The sequence below is a fragment of the Acomys russatus genome, chromosome 27 (assembly GCF_903995435.1).
Source record: "Acomys russatus chromosome 27, mAcoRus1.1, whole genome shotgun sequence".
Lineage (NCBI taxonomy): Eukaryota > Metazoa > Chordata > Mammalia > Rodentia > Muridae > Acomys > Acomys russatus.
The window spans coordinates 54,522,334-54,543,172 of NC_067163.1; the positions used below are offsets into that span (position 1 = coordinate 54,522,334).

Genomic DNA, 20,839 nt, shown 5'->3' on the forward strand with positions numbered 1-20,839 from the left:
AGCGATATTAGGTTTCTTACAAATAACATCTTCCTCAATAGGTAAAGATTGTAATCTTTACATAAATGGTAAACTCCCAGGGTGATCTTTCCATTTCTCTTGCACAATGTAGGGTAAAAATAGAAGGTGGTCTGAGGCACCGTGCGCCATCATCACAGTGTAGGACTGTAATTAGAACACTAGCTCACAAAGCTCTGTCTACAGAAGCAGCAGCAGCAGCAGCCGGGAGCTCGTTAAAATGCAAATCACCAGGCTTTCCTAGATCAGGCTGTAGCAGAGACTGCAGAGAGAAAGCCCAGCAATATGTATTTTAACATATCTTCCAGGCAATTCTGACAAAAGGCAACGTTCCAGAAACATGCTTGTTATTTACCATTGATTACGGTAAGAGCAGGATAAATTAAGTAAGAAGAAACCACTGTGTGTCTTTCTTTTTTCTCTTTTTGGTGTTCTCAAGTCTGCTAGTCAGCCACATGGAACATGTTGGGACTGCTAGAGCCATCTGCGTTGAACAAAGGAAAAAAACCCTTTTAATTCAGTCCATTGCTGTTTGACTTTCAACTCCCAAAGAAACATTAGATCCTGAGAAAAAGACAGCACGTCTACGCTGTTGACATTGTTGATTATTCCTCAGGAGGCACCTTCCATAGTTTCAGATGCTAGATTCATCTGATCAGCTGGGGCAACGTTAACTTTCGAAATAACCAGTGAGTGCTTTAACTTGAAAAAATCGAACCAAACCAAACACAAAGGAATAAACAACAAACTTCTGTTTACATGTAAATGATGGAAATATTTGGATGACTGAAGAAAAGAATAAACAATATACTGTATCACCAGCACAATCAACCCTTCCCATCTTAAGTAAGTCGAGGCCAGTGGTAGCCTTGGCAGCAATCTAGAAACACAGAGGATATAATAAGGCAGAGACCGGGAAAACCCTCCGAACAACTTAAATCTGTGACGGAACAGATGCTTCTCTGGAGATTACTAGATATGCTCCCATATGTTCTCCAAAAGCTGAATCTACTAAAAGGAAAAGCAAGAGCTATTTGGGGTTGAAGTAACCAGTATGTTTACTTCCTCTAAAAAAATGCACAGTTTGCTGGGCTTTTAATGAGAACCCAGAGTAAACTTTCTTTACAAAGGAATGTGATCAGAAAAAAAAAAAAAAAAAAAAAAAAAAAAAAAAAAAGGGAAAAAAGAAAAAGAAGAAGGAAAGAAAGAAAATGTAAAAGGCTAAACCCTTTAGCTAGGGTTTGAGATTGATTTCTTTCTAGATCTCACAATCTAGGGTGACTTCTGGGTTTCTAGATCTTTCTTGGCTCCCCCTCAGGCTCTTGGCATGCCCTATATATTATTTCATAAGTTTCTCATTTTTCTTGTTCAGTATTCACATGAATGTCTTTTTTTATTTAGAAGAAAGCAGAAAGTGCATTTTCAAGGAGTTATGAACAGTTTCTAGGAAGACAGTCCCATGCAACAGGAAGGAAAAAGAGACGAGGAAGAAAGACTGCTGACTTGAGAAGGAACTAACTGGCTGTAGTCTGTCCATAGAAACAGGAGAAATGAGTTATGTAGCTTTCAAGGCATCTGTGAGGGAAAAACATCAGCGAATCCAGAAGCTTTCCCACAGTGATACCCTGAGCTTTTCTCAAAGATATGAAAAGTAGCAGTTATAGGGTATCTTGTAATGAGGATAAAATGTACGCCTCAAAATGGTTTTCCTAATGACTTCATTGGAGCAGAATGTGCCACCCCTCCTGTTGGGAGAAACTGGGCCACAGAGGTTCACAGACACTGTATAGCTTAATGGAGACCAGTTTGCAATATGAGTTTATTTAAAGGACCAAGAAATGGGAACTATTCAAGGTTTCACATGCCCTCCTAAAGAGCCCTCTTGTGTTCTGGCCCACTTAAAAAGAATATGGTAGAATGATTAAGGATTTTATCATGAGAAGTCATTTTCTTCTTTTACTAGGATAACACATGTATGCCTTTAGAGGGAGGCTGGAAAGAATGGAGGAGAGTCACAGAGAATAAGATTAATGAAACAAAAGCCAGACAAGGTGGAAAAAAATCAGAAAGTCAATAAAAAACTGTCTTTAGGAGAAAAAAAGTCCCTGAGAGAAGAAAGAGGAAAGAATGAACAAGTATATGGTATACAACAGGGCAACTGAGGCAGAAACAAAACATACAGCTTCTACACTAGTTGTTTTCATGACAAAATGTCTGACAAGTAGCAACTTAAGGGAGGAAGGTTCATCATTTGGGCTTAAAGTCTGAGCAGTTGCAGTCTGCGTGATGGGGAAGGCATTCAACAGGTAGCTCCATGGTGACAAGTGTGTGGTACCTTGTCACATGGATTCCAAAGTCAGGAAGCCAACAGTGCCTAGGAAGTAGGATCAGTTTAAGCCTTAAGGCTTATCTGCAGTGACCCTCTTCTTCCATTGAGACTTCACCTCCTAAAAGTCTCAAGTTCCAAAATAGTACCACCAGGGAGAGACTAAGTGTTCAGACCATAGGTGCTTTCCTTCTGAGCACCCTAGGGAGCCATACCAGGAGCTTGTAGAGAAGAAAACAGAGGACAAGTGGGTTTCTACAGGGAGCACGGGGGTTAAAGCTCAGACGAAAAATATGAGCATCCGTTGATTTAAACAAGACCCACTAATCACTGCATCTCTGACCAAATGGCACTGTAGGAAGAAAACACATGGGCCACCCAGGCAGGAGTTACATTTATTGGCACCAATTAAGTCTGAAAGAGAAAGCGCAGTGGATCGGGACCTGAGCTCTGAACACAAAATGTGGCTGCATCAATTGCTCTCTTGGGGTACAACAGTAACCGAAGCCTAAGGAAAGGTAATGATTAACTCAGTGTGAGGCTTTGCCAGACCTGTCGAGAAACCCTGTCATAGCCCCCACTTCATGTGTCCATGACCTGCATGAGTGCCACAAAGGCTGCAGGTACAGCCAATCTAACTTCAAGGAAAGCAAGAACTCTCTGAAGGACACCCGGTAATTGATATGCTGCTTTATGACAGCTTCCGACATGACACAACACAGTCCAGCAAACAGTTGGCTCTAAGAAACTAGATTTTACTGGAAATGAAGAAATAGCTTACATGTCAACCCTGAGCTGGCAAGGGTAACAATTTCTTAGACTGCACGTGGGCTTTTAACGTGTCGGCTGCCAGGAAAGTTTCAATCTATAAATGTGTAGAATATTGACTATGTCCTCAGTAACAAAGTGGCCACCAGTGCAAGGGTAATGCTTCAAAACTTAAATACATCTTGAGTCACAGTTCAGCCTATCATTAACTTCCAAATACACACGACAGGCAGAATATTCACTAGCGCTTTTCTAACCAAGCTAGTGTGGCACACAAGGCATGATAGAACTCAACTGTCCAGGTATAGCTATCACTTTATGAACTAGAACTCATTTTTATTGTTTTCATGCCTCTGAGATATTTTTAAAGATCATACATTATCTAAGATATATAGATATATAGATATTACATAAATAGAACAGTCTGGCTTGGCCAGAAAGTTTAATTGCGTTAGCGATCAAGCCTTTCTTACACCCTCTCACTCTAATTATTAGCAATCTGTTGGTTGATTTAATGCATTTTTCTGTGCTTTCACCTGGGTGCTTTATACTCTACAAGGTAGAAAATCAGAAGGATGAGAAAAATCAGAAAGCCAATGAAGGTTTAAAGAAAAAAATCAAGACAGGATAAATGAAAACATGAAAGAAGACTACAATATCATAATTGTTATTTCAATGTGTTCCACAGAAGTTCAAGTATTCTTAAAACCATCTACCAGCATAGTACTGCTGGGGTGCGGGCCTGAGGGAGGGGCGTGTGGATCCAGGGGTTGCATTAGGGCCTTTGCTATGAAAGTCGGTTTTCACCGCACTCTAGCTCATAGCTCTCCAGCATGTCTTGACACCACAGAAGTCCTAAGAAGACCCCCACCAGATGCGGAGAACATGCAGCTGCTAACAGCACAAGAAATAAAGTAACATTATTTAGTAATTTCCAAATTGAAGTCCTTCAGCTGCAGCCACAGAAAAGGCCAGGAGTGGTGGCTAGTTTGTCTCTACAAATCCCAGCACGTGGAAAGATGAGACAGGGGGCTCTCTGTGAATTCTAAGCTAGCCTGGGCCGTGTTTCAAAAGACAAACACAAACAAACAAGAAGCCAAATGAAAGGCAGACAAGAAAAGACTAAGACAGCCATCAGAAGCAAACACATTTTAAGTAGAAGATTGGAAAGAGTGTCTCAGACCTTCATCGGGTTTTTAAAGTCTTGCTTCGAGTGGAATGTCAGATAATTCACTGGATTGTAATTCCACAAATCAAAATTCAATCCACTTTAAAAAATATTTTTCATTTTCTAAAATTTCCATCTAATTTAAATGAGGATGTTATATTTGACTCATGAGTGTCAAAGAGGTTATTGAATTCTTGAATCTAGCCTGCAATCCTACCTTGGGAAGACATAGACCAAAAAAAAAAAAAAAAAAAAAAAAAAAGAAAGAAAGAAAGAAAGAAAGAAAGGAAGGAAGAAAGAAAGAAAGAAAGAAAATCCCAGAGCTTGCTGGGCAGGGCAGTTTAGCCAAATCAGTGAATTCCACGTTCAGGGAGAGAACCTGTCTCAATAAACAAGGTGGAGGTAATTAGGAAAATACCTGCTTTCCACCTCAGGCCAATACACACTCACACGGATCCACAGGGCAGGAGGAACATCCATGTTTACATGCATTCAGTATTGGACTCACTAGTTAGAAGATTAAGGTTTTCTTAAAGTAAAATCTTGTGGTAGCTCAGCTCATTTAATCATATTTGATGGGCACTGTTTCTTTCTCCTTAGTATCTTGCTTTTAACTGATGATTAGGCTGTGGCTGGTTTTGCTTCAGTTCTACCTCAAAGACTGAAAAAATAACAGATTCCAGATACCATCAAATTCAAATCCCACTGAGGCACGTATAGTTTAGAAAGCTGAGCTTCCTGTCCTTCCTCGCCCTGCCCCTGGGAAAGGAGGCGGGATGCGTCATGCCACCACAAGGCCAATGTAAAAGGAGCTATAGCAGGCCCAACGAAGCACGCAGCACATGCTGGACATGGCAGTTTGCATCGCTGAGCAAGAGAAGAGGAGGATGACATCAGAAGTCATCTATCAATGGCTGGGTACAGATGCAAACGTTTCACTGGGTCAGAGAGTGGCTCATAGATAAGAGTGGGAAGGATCATTTGCAAACCTTACTGATGTTTCCATAAGCCTGAATCCAGGGGCTCTACATCATTTGGGCAAAAATGGTACAGGCCTTAGTCAAAGGAGTAACAGAGAAAGAAGATATTGAAGATGACCACAAAGAAAATCAACATTCACCTATCTGGAATCCAGCTGGAAGTAACTCAAAGGAATATTTTTGAAATCGTGTTAAAGTCTTCTCACTCCCCCGAAGAATCAGCTGTTGGAACCCACCATGCTCAGAGGAAACCCTACAACAGACTGTACCCAGCAGGCGTGGGAGGAGTGGGAGCATTCTAAAGAGACACTTTGTCCCTGTCTCTGGAGATCTGGACCAATGAACTTAAGGTGCCCCAGCTGATTGGAATTTCTCCCCTGGATTTCATGCTGGGAGAAGGAAAAGACTGATACTTGGGGTCAGCCAGAGGGAGAACTTGTCTCCAGGAAAGAGATTTCATAGGATAGCAATGATTCATCAAAGCACATTGCAGGGCACACTGGAGGCCAGGCAACCGTGGGTCAGGGACGGGGCTGCTTAATTAAGCACTTCTCTTGCCTTCTATTTAAACTTTGCCCTAATGTAAGGCCCTGAAAGGTGGACAGATGAGATGGATGGGCAGGGGGTGGGGCTGGGTCCGTCTCTGAATCTTTTTGCCCCCTCTCCCAGCGCACCTACAAGTGTGTAACCTTTATCTATACTTCACGATTAATTTAGCTCTTTCAGTTAGGTTATCAGGGATGTGTGGCTGATCCTGGCTTGTTATAGTTGCTGGGGACACAGCGGCTGACAGACTTGGAGCTGACCATCTGGGATCAAAGAGAGGATGAACAGCTCCTTGTTGCTCTTGGGTAGTTTTCTCCTCTCTTACGGTATCAGAGCCCCTGCCTATGGCTTAGTGCTGCCCGCGATGGCTGCTTCTTCCTACATCAATTAACAAGCAAGGCAATTCCCCCACAGACCTGCACACAGGCCAGCCTGTCCTAGATAATTCCTCACTAAGACTCTTACTAAGTGGTTCTAGGTTGCACCCAGAATGAAGGCAAAGGACCCAGCAATGAGGTGGGGTGTGTGTGTGTGTGTGTGTGTGTGTGTGTGTGTGTGTGTTTGTGTCTGTCTGTATGTATGTATGTGTGTATGTGTGTATGTGTGTGTATGTATGTGTGTATGTATGTATGTGTGTGTATGTATGTATGTGTATATGTGTGTATGTGTGTGTATGTGTGTATGTGTGTATGTATGTGTGTATGTGTGTATGTGTGTGTATGTATTTTTCCCTGTATTTCCTAACCATGTCCCATGTCTCTCGTTGTTTGGCTATTCTCTTCTATTACCTTTCAGATACCATGATCATGGCTTCTCTACCCAGAATGCAAACACACACTCTGTCAGCAGAGTCAGTTCAGTTCATCACAACCTGTTTCCGGCTCTCTTGGTGCCTTCTTCACTTCTGGCATCCAACCTCCCTTATGCATTCAGCTCCGTCGCACACCAGTCTTCCGTCCTACGCTCCACTGCACCTAGATCCTGATTCTCCACCTGTGCTGTCATTTTGCTGCCTCAGAGTCATCTCAGCAGACCCCCTGTCCTCTCACAGAAAAGATGATCCGTCACCAAGACCAACCTAGCTGCAGTCTTGTTCCTTTCTCCATCTCTACGGAGACACCTCCTGTAAAGCTCCCACGGACATTCAGAGATACGGGGGCACGTGTTGGACAGAAGCGCTGGTCTCAAAGGCAGCTTTAGTGTGAAAGCTTCTCTCTTCCCCTTATGCAACTCTTTTCCTGCTGATAGTTGCAGGACTTTTTTAAACTAGAAACTCAACACAAAACTTCACGGAACACTCATGCTTTCTTAGGCCCACTCAAGGATGGACCCACTAGAATCCCAAACCCTGCCCCCTACTAGGGTTGCTCTGGCTTTCTTAGGATCTCATACTGAGAGTTTTAGTTCTTTCTTTTGGGGCACAAAGGTTGTCCCAAGAGGCCAAGGAGGTTTCTTCCCTTCCCACATCTCAGGGAAATGAAAACTTCCAGATAGAGAGGGGAAAAATAATATTTCTTGATGTTGCAAGAATTCTTCAGAAGCTTGTACTATCACAGGCACAGAAGCACACCACTCACTCACTCCCTAACCCAGACGGCCTACACGTGCTCTGAATCTCGCCCCCTCCTGTCCTGTCCTCTCACCTCCCTGTGGCTAAGGTGTTAAGCTGGCCTTGTGTCTACATCGACACAGTTCCTAGCCATTGCTACTCATTGCATGAATCATACCTTCATTCTCCTTAGGAACAAACACCGCATGATACAAGCCTGTGTGATTTAAAGTTATTTTACCTCATTGTTTATAAACATATATTATTTTATGTGGTTGCTCATCTTCCAAGAGAACAAGTGATATTTCTTGCTGTTGACAACTGATGCACAAGAAGCCTGGATACTTGATATGTCTGCTAAACAAGTTTCTTCTTAGTATCCAGTAAACTGCAGCAATTTCACATTTTGATGTTTTTCCTTTGACAGGATAAGGGAAAAGGACATATAAAAGCCAACTTAGTGGGTTGACTATAAAACTGAAAGGAATTAAGGATAAGGAAAAGGAAAGTGTTCTTTGTGGGGTTTTGTTGTTGTTTTATTTTGTTTCTGTTTTTGTTTTCAGTCATGCTTTTGAAGTTTAAATACCCAAATTAAAAACATATGTTAGTCTAATATTTCTACAATTTACAGTTTTCTTCATAATTGACTTGTCGTCAAGTCAATGTTTTTCAGGTGATTCTTAACCCTTCAATGCTGACACCACAATTATATTCTACATAATTTATTAGTGTATATAAATTTCTTGATGAAAAAAGATAGACGTAAGATTTCTAATAAAAATTACTATGCCGCTAGGCTGGAGAGACAGCTCAACCAGCGAACTGCTTGCTTTTTAAGATTGCGGGTCTGGCTTTGGTCCCCAGGATCCATTTACAAAAGGCATGGTTGCTGGCACCTACTCGTAGTTCTACCATAAGGAGGAAGAGACAAGCAGATCCCTGGGGCTTGCTGACCCACCTACCTCATCTGCTGTTCTTGTGTCAAAAAATAAGATGGGCAGCTCCTGAGGAATGGCACACGAGGTTGTCCTCTGGCCTCCACGCACTGTACTTTCACACGCAAACACACACAAACACATACACAATGCCATCGTACTTTCACACACAAACACACATGAACACATACACAATGCCATCCCTCAGCATGCATCCATGAAAAGTCTACATACCAAGAGCCAACATCTGGGAATATATTAAAAGAAAGGCATAATTTGCATATCATTAACTTTCTTAATCTTGCCATGCCACTGACAATATGACTTTTATGCCAGGGCAGGATGAGGTTGTTAAACTCACGAATATTTTTCTGATTCTTTAAAGGAAAACATGTGCAAAGCAGTCTTGTTCAAAAGTTCCCAAGCTCCTTTCTCACCATGTGAGAATTCTTAACTTTGCCAAACCCTAGATGTGGAAAAGATGGGATTTCTCAGGACTCAAAAACTCCCCCTAAATTACCCTCTTGCTAGTGGCTTGCCATAGAGGGAGAGTGCCACTCTGAAGCAGTGACTTACCAGGCGCAGTCTGTGAGCTTCTTGGAGAAGTTCTTCTTTGGGTTTCAGGTTGTGCCTGGAATTTAAAATGCAGGATGCGTGAATGGCTGTTTATCCCAGCCGACTCCACGGCACAGTGAAAAGCCAGGCCCTTCTCTCCTCAAAAGTCTTCAGATTATTTTCCTCACCAGGGTCCTCTTCCTCTGCACACCGAGTCATGGATAAAAAACATACAGCCTTGACTCACTTGTCAAGCAAATTGCATGAAGTGTACATGTAATCAAACAACTTAGAAATTATCAACTGCAAAGGATCCAGGAACTCTTCTTTCCTTTTCAGATAGATGGAGCTGGCTTTGCTTATACAAATTTATGAGGAAAGCAAGCTTTTTAAAATCCAGAAGTAATGCGTGCAGGAAGAGACACCTCTGGAGAGAGATCGAGAAAGAAGAATCCAAATCTAGCCAGAGGGTAATTGGACCCTTTGGCTCCGAGAGCTAGCCAAAGCACACGACAGGAAGTGCACGGGTTAGCTAAAGTTAGACAAACAGTGGCCTCTTATGGAGGTCCCGATGTCACACTGGTTAAAATGCACTGTGACTGAGCTGTAGTAGAAAAACCCATCTTAAGTGTAATTCTTTCATTTCTATAAATAAGAACAAACGTCTCTCCCATCACTGGTCCTCCTTTGTTATTTTAAAGATGCAGACATAGTCTAAGGCTCACTTATTAGAACTTTACAGTCAGCATATGAGTTTTTGTGTTCTATGTGCTACTTGCTTTCTTCATGGAGAGATAAACAGGCACTCTTACTGTGTTTTGACAGCCCCCAATGGGAAAAAAAATCTTGTAACTGGGGGGAAATCAGCCACCTCTATCTAGAGAAGTTACACCTATTCAGTACCTGTAAGCCTGGCAGTCCTACTGCACGCTGCCTAGCAAGGGATTGGGGCTCCATCACTAATGGCAAGACTAATTACTCTCTTTCATATGTGAACATGGCCCAGGAAATGCGCACAGACAGGTAGACAGACCGTCTACCAGCAAGCCGACCCCAAGGAAAACCAAAGGGCCACATCTTGACTCTAGATTTGGTTATTTTAGGGATTTTCCTGGAGGTGTGTTATACTGGAAAGGAGGGCACCCCAACTGTAGGGAGAAGGAAAGAATAACCTGTGGGAAATTTCCTGTACTTGAGGAGCTTGAAAATAAGTGAAATCAAAGCCAAATAGAGAGGAAGGCTCCACTTGTCTGGAGCTCATCTGTCTGAGATCGTTGCTATGGTTTTCACTTCAAGCAGTATAGCGCAAGGTCACGCGAGGTAGCGCACTGAGGGGGAAATACTGGAGTCCAGTGCTAGTTTTACAGCTCAGTATTGCCTCACATGAGTGATGGCTTTGTGCTCTAGTGCTGGCTCACCACACAGAAAAGCACGCACCATCGTGGGTGAATATCAATATTCTAAGATTGTCATAATTTTGACTTTCAATTATTATTTTGCCAAAGGCACGTGTGTGATCTCATTTATTAGAAATATTACTTTTTGTTAAATATAAATTTAGTATATTGATTCCTCAGAAATTTTGTAGCACTGCTGGATGGATGATTTTGGTTTTATTCAGTAATGCACACACGTTAGAGTGTTTTGCAGCCTTGACGGCAATGAGAGGAATCCTGGCAGAACTCTTACAGAGCTCAGCGGAATCCTTTAAGTATTTTGTGAGGTATTGTTTGCAACTGGGACATAACTGTCTTCTTATCTGTTTCCGGAGTCGATTCTGTATTTATCTGAGTTGTAAACAGTTCCCAAAGGTCAGCCTGCCTCTGACAAGGGCTCTGGTCCCATCTAGTCAAAGCCACATCACTGCTCTGTTTTTGTTGCATTTATCTTCTTTATCTGTGTCCTCTGTCTCCTAAGAAGGTCACCTCTCTTTCCTTGCTGTTTCTCAGAATCCATTCCATTCAACTCCGACTCTCCAAGGCCAGTGGGGTTTGAACACACCCTCTGTGCTCATGGGGTGTTGTTTGCTTTGAAACATAAACCATCTAAAGACGTTGAATGTTGACTGTTCTTCCTAAATATTTTCTCATTATAAAAGCTCATTTTAAAATGTTTGGAAATTTCAGAAATGTACAAAATAATATAAGCTAGTTACATTGAACACCAAGATCACAGCTTCTAACCAGCCTTTTGGGTCATTCACATATTTATTGTGAATATTTATTTTTGTTCTTTAAGAACTTCAGGGTTAGGCACTCAGAGGAAGGACAGCTGGTAGCCACGAAGAGACTTGATACCCTATGAGAATATACAGGGGGAGGTAATCCCCCTCAGGAACAGTCATAGGGGAGGGGAATAATGGGAAAATGGGGGGGAGGAGGAATGGGAGGATACAAGGGATGGGATAAACATTGAGATGTAACAAGAATAAATTAATTTAAAAAAAATGCCAAAAAAAAAAAATGCTTTTAAAGACAAAAAAAAAAAAAAAAAAAAAAAAAAAAAAAAAAAACTTCATACATGGTTTTTTAATTCTCTTCACCCCTTCTTCAGCCTCCTCTCAGATCTATCCCACTTTCCCACCCATCCAACTTTATGTCATTTAAAAAACAAAGCAAACATAGAGTTCCATTTGTGCCGCCCATACACTCTTGGCTCACACTGGAGCATGGAGGCTTCCCAGAGGCCACAATCTTAAAGAGAACTGGTTCTTCCCTTTCCTGTAGCTGTTGCTTGCCATTAGTGCATCAATTGGGGGCAGAGGTGGGGTGGGACTTTGTGTCTCCCTCACTTTCTATGGAATTTAGAGCATGTTTCCCACCATTTTCCCCAGTCATTATACCATGAGCATTTACACTCCTATGCTCTTCAAACACAGTTTTACTTTCAACACAATAATATTCCTAACTTGTTTAAATCTTTCCCCATTGCATTTAGATATTTCCCTTTTTTTTTTTCAGCAATTGTAGAGAATGTTATTGAAAGCAGAGTCTTTCTTGCCCTTTTAAAATTTCTTTTCTTCATTAAGAGTGATGGATTTATGATAGTCCTATATATGAACCAGATTTCCATGCCCTCTGCATGAGGATGCTCTCACCTCCATCACATTTGTCTCCTTGAGAAGCACAGAAAGAGCACACGATTAGCCTACTAGTTATTAAAGAGTCGACTTCTTCCATTTTTTCCCACTTGCTTCACCCCATGTACTCAAACAAACTGTTGCTCTGTAAGTCCATTTATCTCAGTTCTATCTTAAGTTCTATTAGCACATTGCAGACTCTTCCTTGATGATGTCACACACAGATGTCACCCAGCTGGCCTCTAGGACTTATTAATTCATTCTCTGTTTAAAAACCCTATTGACTTTTCTGTGAAACCTTACATCAAATAACATTATTTTTGCTGGCAACCAAAGATCCACATCTCCTGTGGTTTCTTTTTCTCCTTTGTGCCTATGCTGTCCATCCGTCCGCAATCCCGTGCTCAGCTTCCTGCCTTCCTCTTATTTCTACCTCAGTCCAAAGTGGTTTTACTTGCTTTATATCTTAAGCTTTACTCAATCCTCTAGGGCACAGTCCATATTTTATCTATTCTGTGAGTTTCTCTTACATTCCAAATTGTGTAACCTGAGTCCAAATCTCCTGGCATTCTTGCTGAAGGATTAGGGGACAAGTAAGAAATGTTGGCAAGCCTAGTTCTGCGTATACAAATAATAATGCCTTGTGTACCCTTTTAAAAACCTAGAAAGAACTGAATAGATGTTACAAAGTTACAGTAAGTCTAATGCTATATAGATGAAAGAAAATATTTCCCACTGCATCCATTAATATCTATAACTTTGAGTCACTTCAAATACCCAGGTTTATGCCACATACGGTAGCACTTAGGAACATTTGTGTTCTCATTTTCTTCAAATTATGAATTTCAAATTTACCTGTCTCATCCTATTCCTTTTGTATTATGTATGTTAGGCATTTTTTTCTTGCTCAGCTTGGCTATGGGTTTCTAAGTTCAGTACAGCGTGTTACCTTATATTATGCCTCTAACCCCCAGAGCCCAATGCCACATATTACCCTAGGGACCACCAATCTAATCTAGACAAATTCTAGCTGGCAGGATCTAGGTAAGGTCACATTGGGATTTAAATGTAAATAGAGGAGCTCCTGACCTCAGCCTTCTGGAAGGCTCTAGGAATAGAAAATTCTTGCACTTTGGGGAGTTTTTTTAGAGTCTGAAATTAAGTTTAGCTTACACTCTGTGAAAGCTATATATGAACGTATGCTCCCCATTTAAATCTTCCCTCTTGGAAATATTCCCTAAAATTTTATAGCAATTCTTTCTAGGCCGCACCTACTGAAGTCAGAGGGAAGACTCAAGTGTGTCTCATAGACCCTGAGGAATGAAACTATACCCTTAGCTGTCTCCACCAGAAATGCCAGGGTAGAGCCAAGACACGCTGTTAAAGCCTGTGTAATGACAACCTGCTCTGAGATGACTTGTTTATTCCACAAGCCAATTTTTGGTTTTATCCAGTTGTTAGGGCCCCAAAGAACATTCCCGGGAACCTATTAGGTTAATACCTAAAACGTCAGTTGTAGGGTTAAGATTAGAATGAACGAACAACACTGAAGCTAAGGCTAGAGTTAGCGTTAGAGGTTTAAAACTGGGGCTGTGCTTAGTGTTGGGGATCAAAGTCTGTTTTAGGATGAAGATGTTTTTTAGTACCAGGTTCAAAGCTAGAAGTAATGCCAGAATTAGTGTTGGTTTGGGTTGTGCCTACTTTCCCTAATACAAAGGATACCCTCGCTAAAGGATATTCTTGAATTTTTTCATCTTGTAACATAAAAGATACATCTTGCATTTTTGTCCATTTTTACCCCTTGGGAGAAATGTTCATTTGGTAATATTCCTCAGATTAGCTGCAACTTTCGGTTTCCCATAGACGCCTAGGGTATTTTTAAAGCTCTCTCATAGCGAAAGACAAGTAATGCTTTCATGCAGGCACTACCAGCCGAAAGGTCAGTTGGTGGATCATGTTCAGTTTGTCCTGCTCTCTCCTCTAACATCTCCAGCACCCAACACAGAAGCTGGCACATGAAAGTGCTGTGATTCAGAGTGCACCAGCACCATAAGACACTTTCAAAATGACAGTGTGCGTGTCTTTGAAGCACTAAGCAGTCATGAAGTTCTATGCGGGACCAAAAACATTTCTAAGTCGGTAGAAGTCACTCAATCATGTCTTTGTAGTCCTTGTTTCTTTTTCAAACTGTCCAGTGGCTGAATGATGTCCTTAGAAGCTCTAGATGGCCCAAGTAACTTACTCACACTTCAGGTGGCACCTAAACACCAATAGTCCCCAAAGCGAATCTATTATCTCCACAGGCATCACCTTATATACCTCTCTTCTTCCCTCCCATTTGAAGAGAGCACTAGCCACCAAGAGTTCTAAGCCAGCACCCTGATTCAGTTCCTCCACTTCTACTATTACATCTTTTAATTGGAAAAAAAAAATCCTCAGTTCTCCCATCCACCTCCTCCTTTGGGCTTCCAAGTAGGCCTTCAGTGCCTCTTGCCAAATACTTGCAGGAACTCTTAGAATAACCATCAAGCCATTTTCCTACTCTCCGGTTCTTCCCTGTCTACTCTGTCCTCCCCACTGTCACCAGAATGAGATGATTTCATTGCAGTACCCACTAGTTGAAAGTCTCCCTCAATCTTTCTTCTAGAGTTCTCTATGGCACTCACCCTTCCATTTCCCTACAATTTTCTGGTTATCTTGAACTTGCAGTGGACCTTAAATGTCAAGAGTCTACTTACCACACGTTAGGACGTTCATTTCCCGTGAGTAGATGGTTACGTTTTCCAAGTCGAGGAAAGTTCATCATCCATACACTACCACTTCACTGAACAGTGCCTGGCACACAGAGAGCGATCACAAAGCTTTTTGCTTTGAGGGAACCTCTTGTCGGGCTCTGACACTCTCACAGATCCTCTTTGTATATTAGTGTGTCCGGTCCCAAAATACAACTTGTGCTGGATAAGGTTTCTTTAAAAAGCACACTCTGCATCTCAACAGGAAGCTACAGATTAATAAACAGCTGACAGAACAAGCTAAATAGCACCCAGTGAATCACCAGTGTGCTGTGCTTACTGCTCACCAGACTGCGGGAGACAGAGGATGAGTACGGACTGCTTATTCCTCCCTCATTGGCAGCTTTGCAGAAGAGGTACACGAGTGTGGGGTATCAGGACATCACTTGGTTTCTGCACCATAGTGCCACAGAACCACAAAAGAAGGAAACAGACCACACAAAAGCGAAGCTAGGAGGGCTGCGTGAATACAGAAATTGAGTTAGCACAAGAGCTGTGGTTCCGGAATCTCCACTTCAACTTACGTAGCCTGGTGCATAATGTAGAGATTTACATGGGGGCACAAACTATATTTCTAAATCACTCATGAGAGTAAGCAATGATTATGTAAACCATGTGCAGTGTTCTTCCTCTATTCTTTGCTAACTTCCTTCCCTCTTCCCCTTTCTTCCCTCTCTGGCCTGTTTCTCTCAACAAGATCTCATGTACCTCTCCGGTTGTTCTAGAACTTCCCAACATAGCTGAAGACTGCCCTGAACTTCTGAGCCTCTTGTTTCCATCTCTGGAGTGCTGGGATTACAGGCACGAACCATCACATCTCATTTATGTGGCTTGAGGTGGAGGGCCAAACCTAGGGTTATTTTTTATATGAGAGACAGCATTCTCCTACCTGAGTCACCTCCCACCCCACCCCCATAGAAAGGTCATCTTCTATAGACACTGGCTGTATGCACTATGGTAGAACTCAGGCTAAGGACAACGGAGGGTTAGAGTTGGGCTCTGAACTTACCATGTGAAAAATCCAAGAGCTCAGATAGCCTTGCTACAAAGGACTGAAGGCCTTGGGCTCCTTAAAGCAGTTCTCTCAAAAATAGCTTCAGTCTGGAAGATTAGAGCCACTGAGAGTTTTCTCCTGGAAAAAATGATGGAGACCAGGGATACAGGTGAGAAGGATGACTGGGGAGAGATAATACTCAAAGGGACTGTGACTAATCCATTCAGAAAAGTACCAGGTTTCAGACTTCTTCATCAAGGTGTTCAAACAAAGGTTAAATATTGCTCATTTATAATAGGCTTCCCTTAGGCTTGCTCGCCCTTCCCCTACTTCCTACTTGGGGTCAAAAATGAGAAAACAAATACAGTTTCCAAAACAGCCCCCACAGGATGCTAGCCTTTGTTTCTGCCACAAAGCATTTTCACCCTGCCTCGCTGAGTCTCTGAGACAAATAAATGATAGACTGTGACTCTCACCATAGCAAGCTCTGATGGAATAGCTTTCACTGGCTTTCATGCGTGTTCCCTCAGTGTGTTTTATCCATCCTGGATGTTGTTTCTGAAGCATCCCTGAGTCTGCCTAACGATAACAGAAGAAGGCTGAGGTCCTGTGTGGTAGAAAAATCTGGGAACCAGATTGGGGACTGTTGTGGGAGGGAAGTTTCTAGTTGAGGGGGAGAAGTACAAATACAGGCCCATGGTGACTCAGGTCAGAGCCTGGGGATCCTGGAGAAAAACGGAAGGAAGCAAGGGATGAGCACTGATACAGTGGTATTGAACATGGAGAGCAAGAGACTATATGCTTCACCTGTTTGTTCCTGCCGGCCTAGCCTTGCCTCCCTTTGGTGGCTACACTAGGCTGCTGCAGTGACAGTAAGATTGGCGGTGACCAATATTGGCCTGGGTGTTTGGTAAGGAGTTCTCAGTTTTGTCAGTAGCAGGTCTGGAGCATTTCTGGAGACCTACTCAAGCCAGGCCTTCAGAGGAGTCTGTAGGAACTTGAGTACAGGGGCGCATTGTAGGGGCAGAGCTAGACCTCCATGATCAACATATGAATGCTGATGGACTACTCCTTATGTTTTTGATGTGGCTGCCTCATCTCACTGGGCCAGTTCTTTCTCCCATATACCCGAGGATAGTTCGTGAGCCTGGTATGCCAGATGTGGAAGAACTACTGCCATAGTTGGAGATGATATCCTGTTGGGACCATGGCACATGTGGTATAGCAAGCAGCATTTTTTTGACTGGAGCTCTGCAGGGAAATGTGCATTCATGGGGAGGACGGGAGACATAGCAACGGGGCTAGCATGGGAAGAAAGCATTCCAGGTACCCCATCGTTAGCGATGATATGGAGCAGATCCCTTGGGGTAACTTGCTGCCCATGGGAAAGCTGATGATCCTCAGGCCCCATCTGAAAATAAAAAGAACACCCTCACCTGACAATGGTGATGCTTTAGATGTCAGCATCTTGCCATCTGGGTACCAGAGGAAGGAACACCCTGGGAGATTCGGGTGACTTCCTTCAGCTTTAATGCCTATGTGGCCTCGTTATACTTTTTTGCTTGTTTCTGGAACAGAGAGAAAAGAGTGTTTAAAGGAAACAGATTTCTAGAGAAAGAACGAGGACAAAAAGAGCGCACGAGGAGGGTGTATAAAGTCAAGAGCTGCCAGTTCAAACAGCACCAGCACCGGATTGTTGCTTCCACAGGACAACTTAACTGTTATCTTGTGGGTTGACAAGTGCACTTAGCTTGTGGCTGTCGTCACTTGGTCTCTTTAGTGACAAACTCCGTAATAGGGATGCCAGGGAACAGGACTGTAAATGAGCCATAGATTACACCACACTTTGGGCAGCACATGTCCAGTTTTTTTGTTTTTTTTTTGTTTTTGTTTTTGTTTTTGTTTCATTACTGGACTGACAATCTTGGAGTAGCTGTGCCAGAGAGCCTCAGCTTGTAGTTCCTCTTCCTCTGCCGACTCTGTAAGGAAAGTGCTGGAAGAAAATAATCCAATAAGTGAGACACTTAGAAGCAGGTGAAGCTTTTGCTCAGATAAAATAAAGACGTTGGCTATTCCAGCGTTCTAGGCTTGTGTTGATGAGCTGTCCTGGAACCACTCCTAAATGCGAGTCTGTTCTCGACTCATTTTGGAATACTCTCCTCATCGGTAGGCTTGCCTGTCATTCTTATGATTCTGATATAACCTCTGAGGATGGGAAAGATCAACTATGAGAGCAGACTAACAGTGCAGCCATAAAGTACCCTCCCTACTTGCCACCATTAGCATGACAGCACCGAGAGCCCTCTGAGAAGAAAGCATCTTTAGAGGTATTCTCTAGCTCAGACTGGCCAGTAGGTATGCCTTTGGGAGTACTGTCTTGATTGTTAATTGATGCAGAGGAACTGACATACCATGGGCAATAGCATATGTAGGCAGGTGAACCTGGGCTGTAAGAGTACTGGCCAATCATGAGCCCAAGAGTAAGTCGGAGAACAAGCCAGCAAACCATGTTCACCATGGTACTTGCCCCCCAGGTTCCTGCCTTGAGTTCCCACCCTGACTTCCCTCAATAATAGATTGTAACCCAAAATGGTTAGGGAACTAAATCTTTTCTTCTCGATGTTGCTTTTCTTCATAGTATTTTTTATCACAGCAACAGAAGAAAACTAAGACAGCACCTCAGTGAGATTTCTTCTGCCATTAAAAATACATATGTAGGGGCTGTGGAAATGGCTCAGCAGCTGTGCTTGTAGAGACCCTAGCTTTGGTTGCTAACACCCAGATGGTGGCCCACTGCCTGTAATTTCAGTTTTAGGTGATCTAACATCCTTGTCTCTTCGGTCACTGCGTGTGTGGAGTGCTCGTATAGATGAACAGGCACACACATATGCCTATACATAAAACTACATTTTTGCCTGGGCATAGTGCTTTATACCTGTAATTCTAGCACTTTGGATGCAGAGGCAGGAAGATTACTACAACTTGAAGCCAGTATAATCTTTATGGCAGCATCTAGGCCAGACAGAGCTAAATAGAAATATTCTCTCTCTCTCTCTCTCTCTCCCTCCCTCTCTCTCTCTCTCTCTCTCTCTCTCTCTCTCTGTGTGTGTGTGTGTGTGTGTGTGTGTGTGTGTGTGTGTGTGTGAATAGATATAGATATAGGCATAGATATATAGATATATAGAATATGGCCCTGTCTGGCCAATGAGGAGGATGTTATTGAAGATGCTGATGTTCAACTCCCTGACAATCCCATGAGACATGTTATATTAGATTCTCGGTACTTCTATAACAAAACACAGTCTCATAAGCAGCCTAAACTAATGGAAATTTATACTGTCATCTTTCTGGAGCCAAGAGGCCCAAGATGAAGGAATCAGCAGGCACAGTGATTTTGAAAGTTCCAGGTAATAAACGCTTCTGGCTTCTTATGTGTCTCCTGGTTTCTGTAGGTTGTGGCTTGGCATGCCTGGACGGTCCTCGGTGCACAGTCTCACCATTCCACTGTCTGTCTCCATCTTCTGTGTAATTGCCCAAGTTGCCTCTTTTCTAAAGGACACTAGTCTCTTTGATAAAGACTAGTTGAGTAAAACCTCATTTTGATGATATCCATAAAGGTACTATTCACCAAATGAGGTGACATTCAGATTTTGCAGAGGTTAGAACTTAAATTAGGACCGTTTTTGAGACATAATTTGTCTTAGAGAATCTGCGGTACCAAGTGCAATTTACAAATGCTAGCATGTTAGACTCATTGTATATGATTAGTTGAGACCACCACACAGTTAAGCCTGTTGTCCATGAGACATTCCTTCAACAAGGCCCAGGAAGATTACCTATGTTTCCTAAATATGTAATTCAAGAAACAAATGCAAAATAATTAAAATGAAGAAATTGAAAAAATGTTGAGGGGGGGGGATGCAGAAAGAGAGGAGGGAACCAGAATATCTGGATTATATAGTGAAGAGCCTCTGTGGGATGGGAATTCCCCGCCCTCCCCCCCCCCCCCCCCCCACCTGGCCTGGTCAGGAGAGTTCAGGGCAGAGGACAGGGAATGCTGGGAGAATCTGGAGGTCAGGACCACCTTGGTTCAAAAGGCACCTCACCTGCTTTTCCCTGGTCTGAAACCCAACAGAGGCCCAACAGAGAAATAAAGCTTATGGGCTTGGTCTCTGTAGTTGTCTCAGCCGGCTTTGGCACATCATCCAGGACCACAGTTGGCTGGTCCCTCCCACAGGCTTGCCTACAGGTCAATGTGATGGTAGCATTTTCTCAACTGAGGTGCCCACTTCCCAGGTGATTGTAGTTTGACAGCAAGCACATAGATTTTGCTCTAAACACACAAAATTTTCTTGATGAACAAATTAAAAATCTAAATAAAGGTGAAAATCTTCATCTTACATTTCATCCAAGATGAACTCTTGGATTCTGTTCTTATAATGAACATATTATTTGAGTTATCTTTATGCCTGCCTCTCAAGGGTGTTCTCTACATAGGAGGAAAGTAGCAGTTTCATTTTATATTGAAAGATACTGTGATAAATTATTTATAACTAAATTATGGACAAGAGTAACATTCTGACGAAAGCATTTCCTTTAGTATTTTTAAAGTAGAAGTCTACAAATGAGATTATTAATTTAGTGCTAGTATATTAATTCATGCTATTAATAAAAGCCAATTGCCTATATTACATAAACCAAGGATATGTTCCAAAGTGTCAGGTGCCTCTCTTTGAAGTTGCACCAATGTATCAAATAATTTGGTATCAAAATAATAATGCAAGTGTACGGGACTCGCAGCCAGATTTATGGGTAAAGCACTGTGAGTTGTATGGAAGAGTTGGGATATGGAAGGACTCGGGTGGGAGAGGTGCCAGGAGCTCCACAAAGTGACCATCAAGGCTGGTGGATCTGGACCCAGAGGCGGCTGCACAAACTGATGCACCAACCAAGGATGTTGCAGGCAGAGAATCTAGATGCCCTTGTTCAGATGTAGCTGATGGACAGCTCATTCTCCACATGAGGAGTTGGGGGTGGGAGTCGGGTGGGTAGTGGGGGACTACCCCTGACGGGAACTCTGATGCCTATACTTTGATCACTGCCCCTTGGCAGAGAGGCCCTGTGGGAAC

General features: G+C 42.6%; 1 protein-coding gene across 1 annotated transcript in view; it reads right to left on the reverse strand.

Annotated features, from left to right (window-relative positions):
• Nucleotides 1-9,405, reverse strand: part of LOC127210174 (uncharacterized) — an 85,853-nt gene extending 76,448 nt beyond the window's left edge. Inside the window, exon 1 of the mRNA XM_051169850.1 lies at nucleotides 8,867-9,405. The gene's annotated coding sequence lies outside the window, so the exon portion shown is untranslated. The remainder of the gene's footprint in view (nucleotides 1-8,866) is intronic.
• Nucleotides 9,406-20,839: the final 11,434 nt, after the last annotated feature.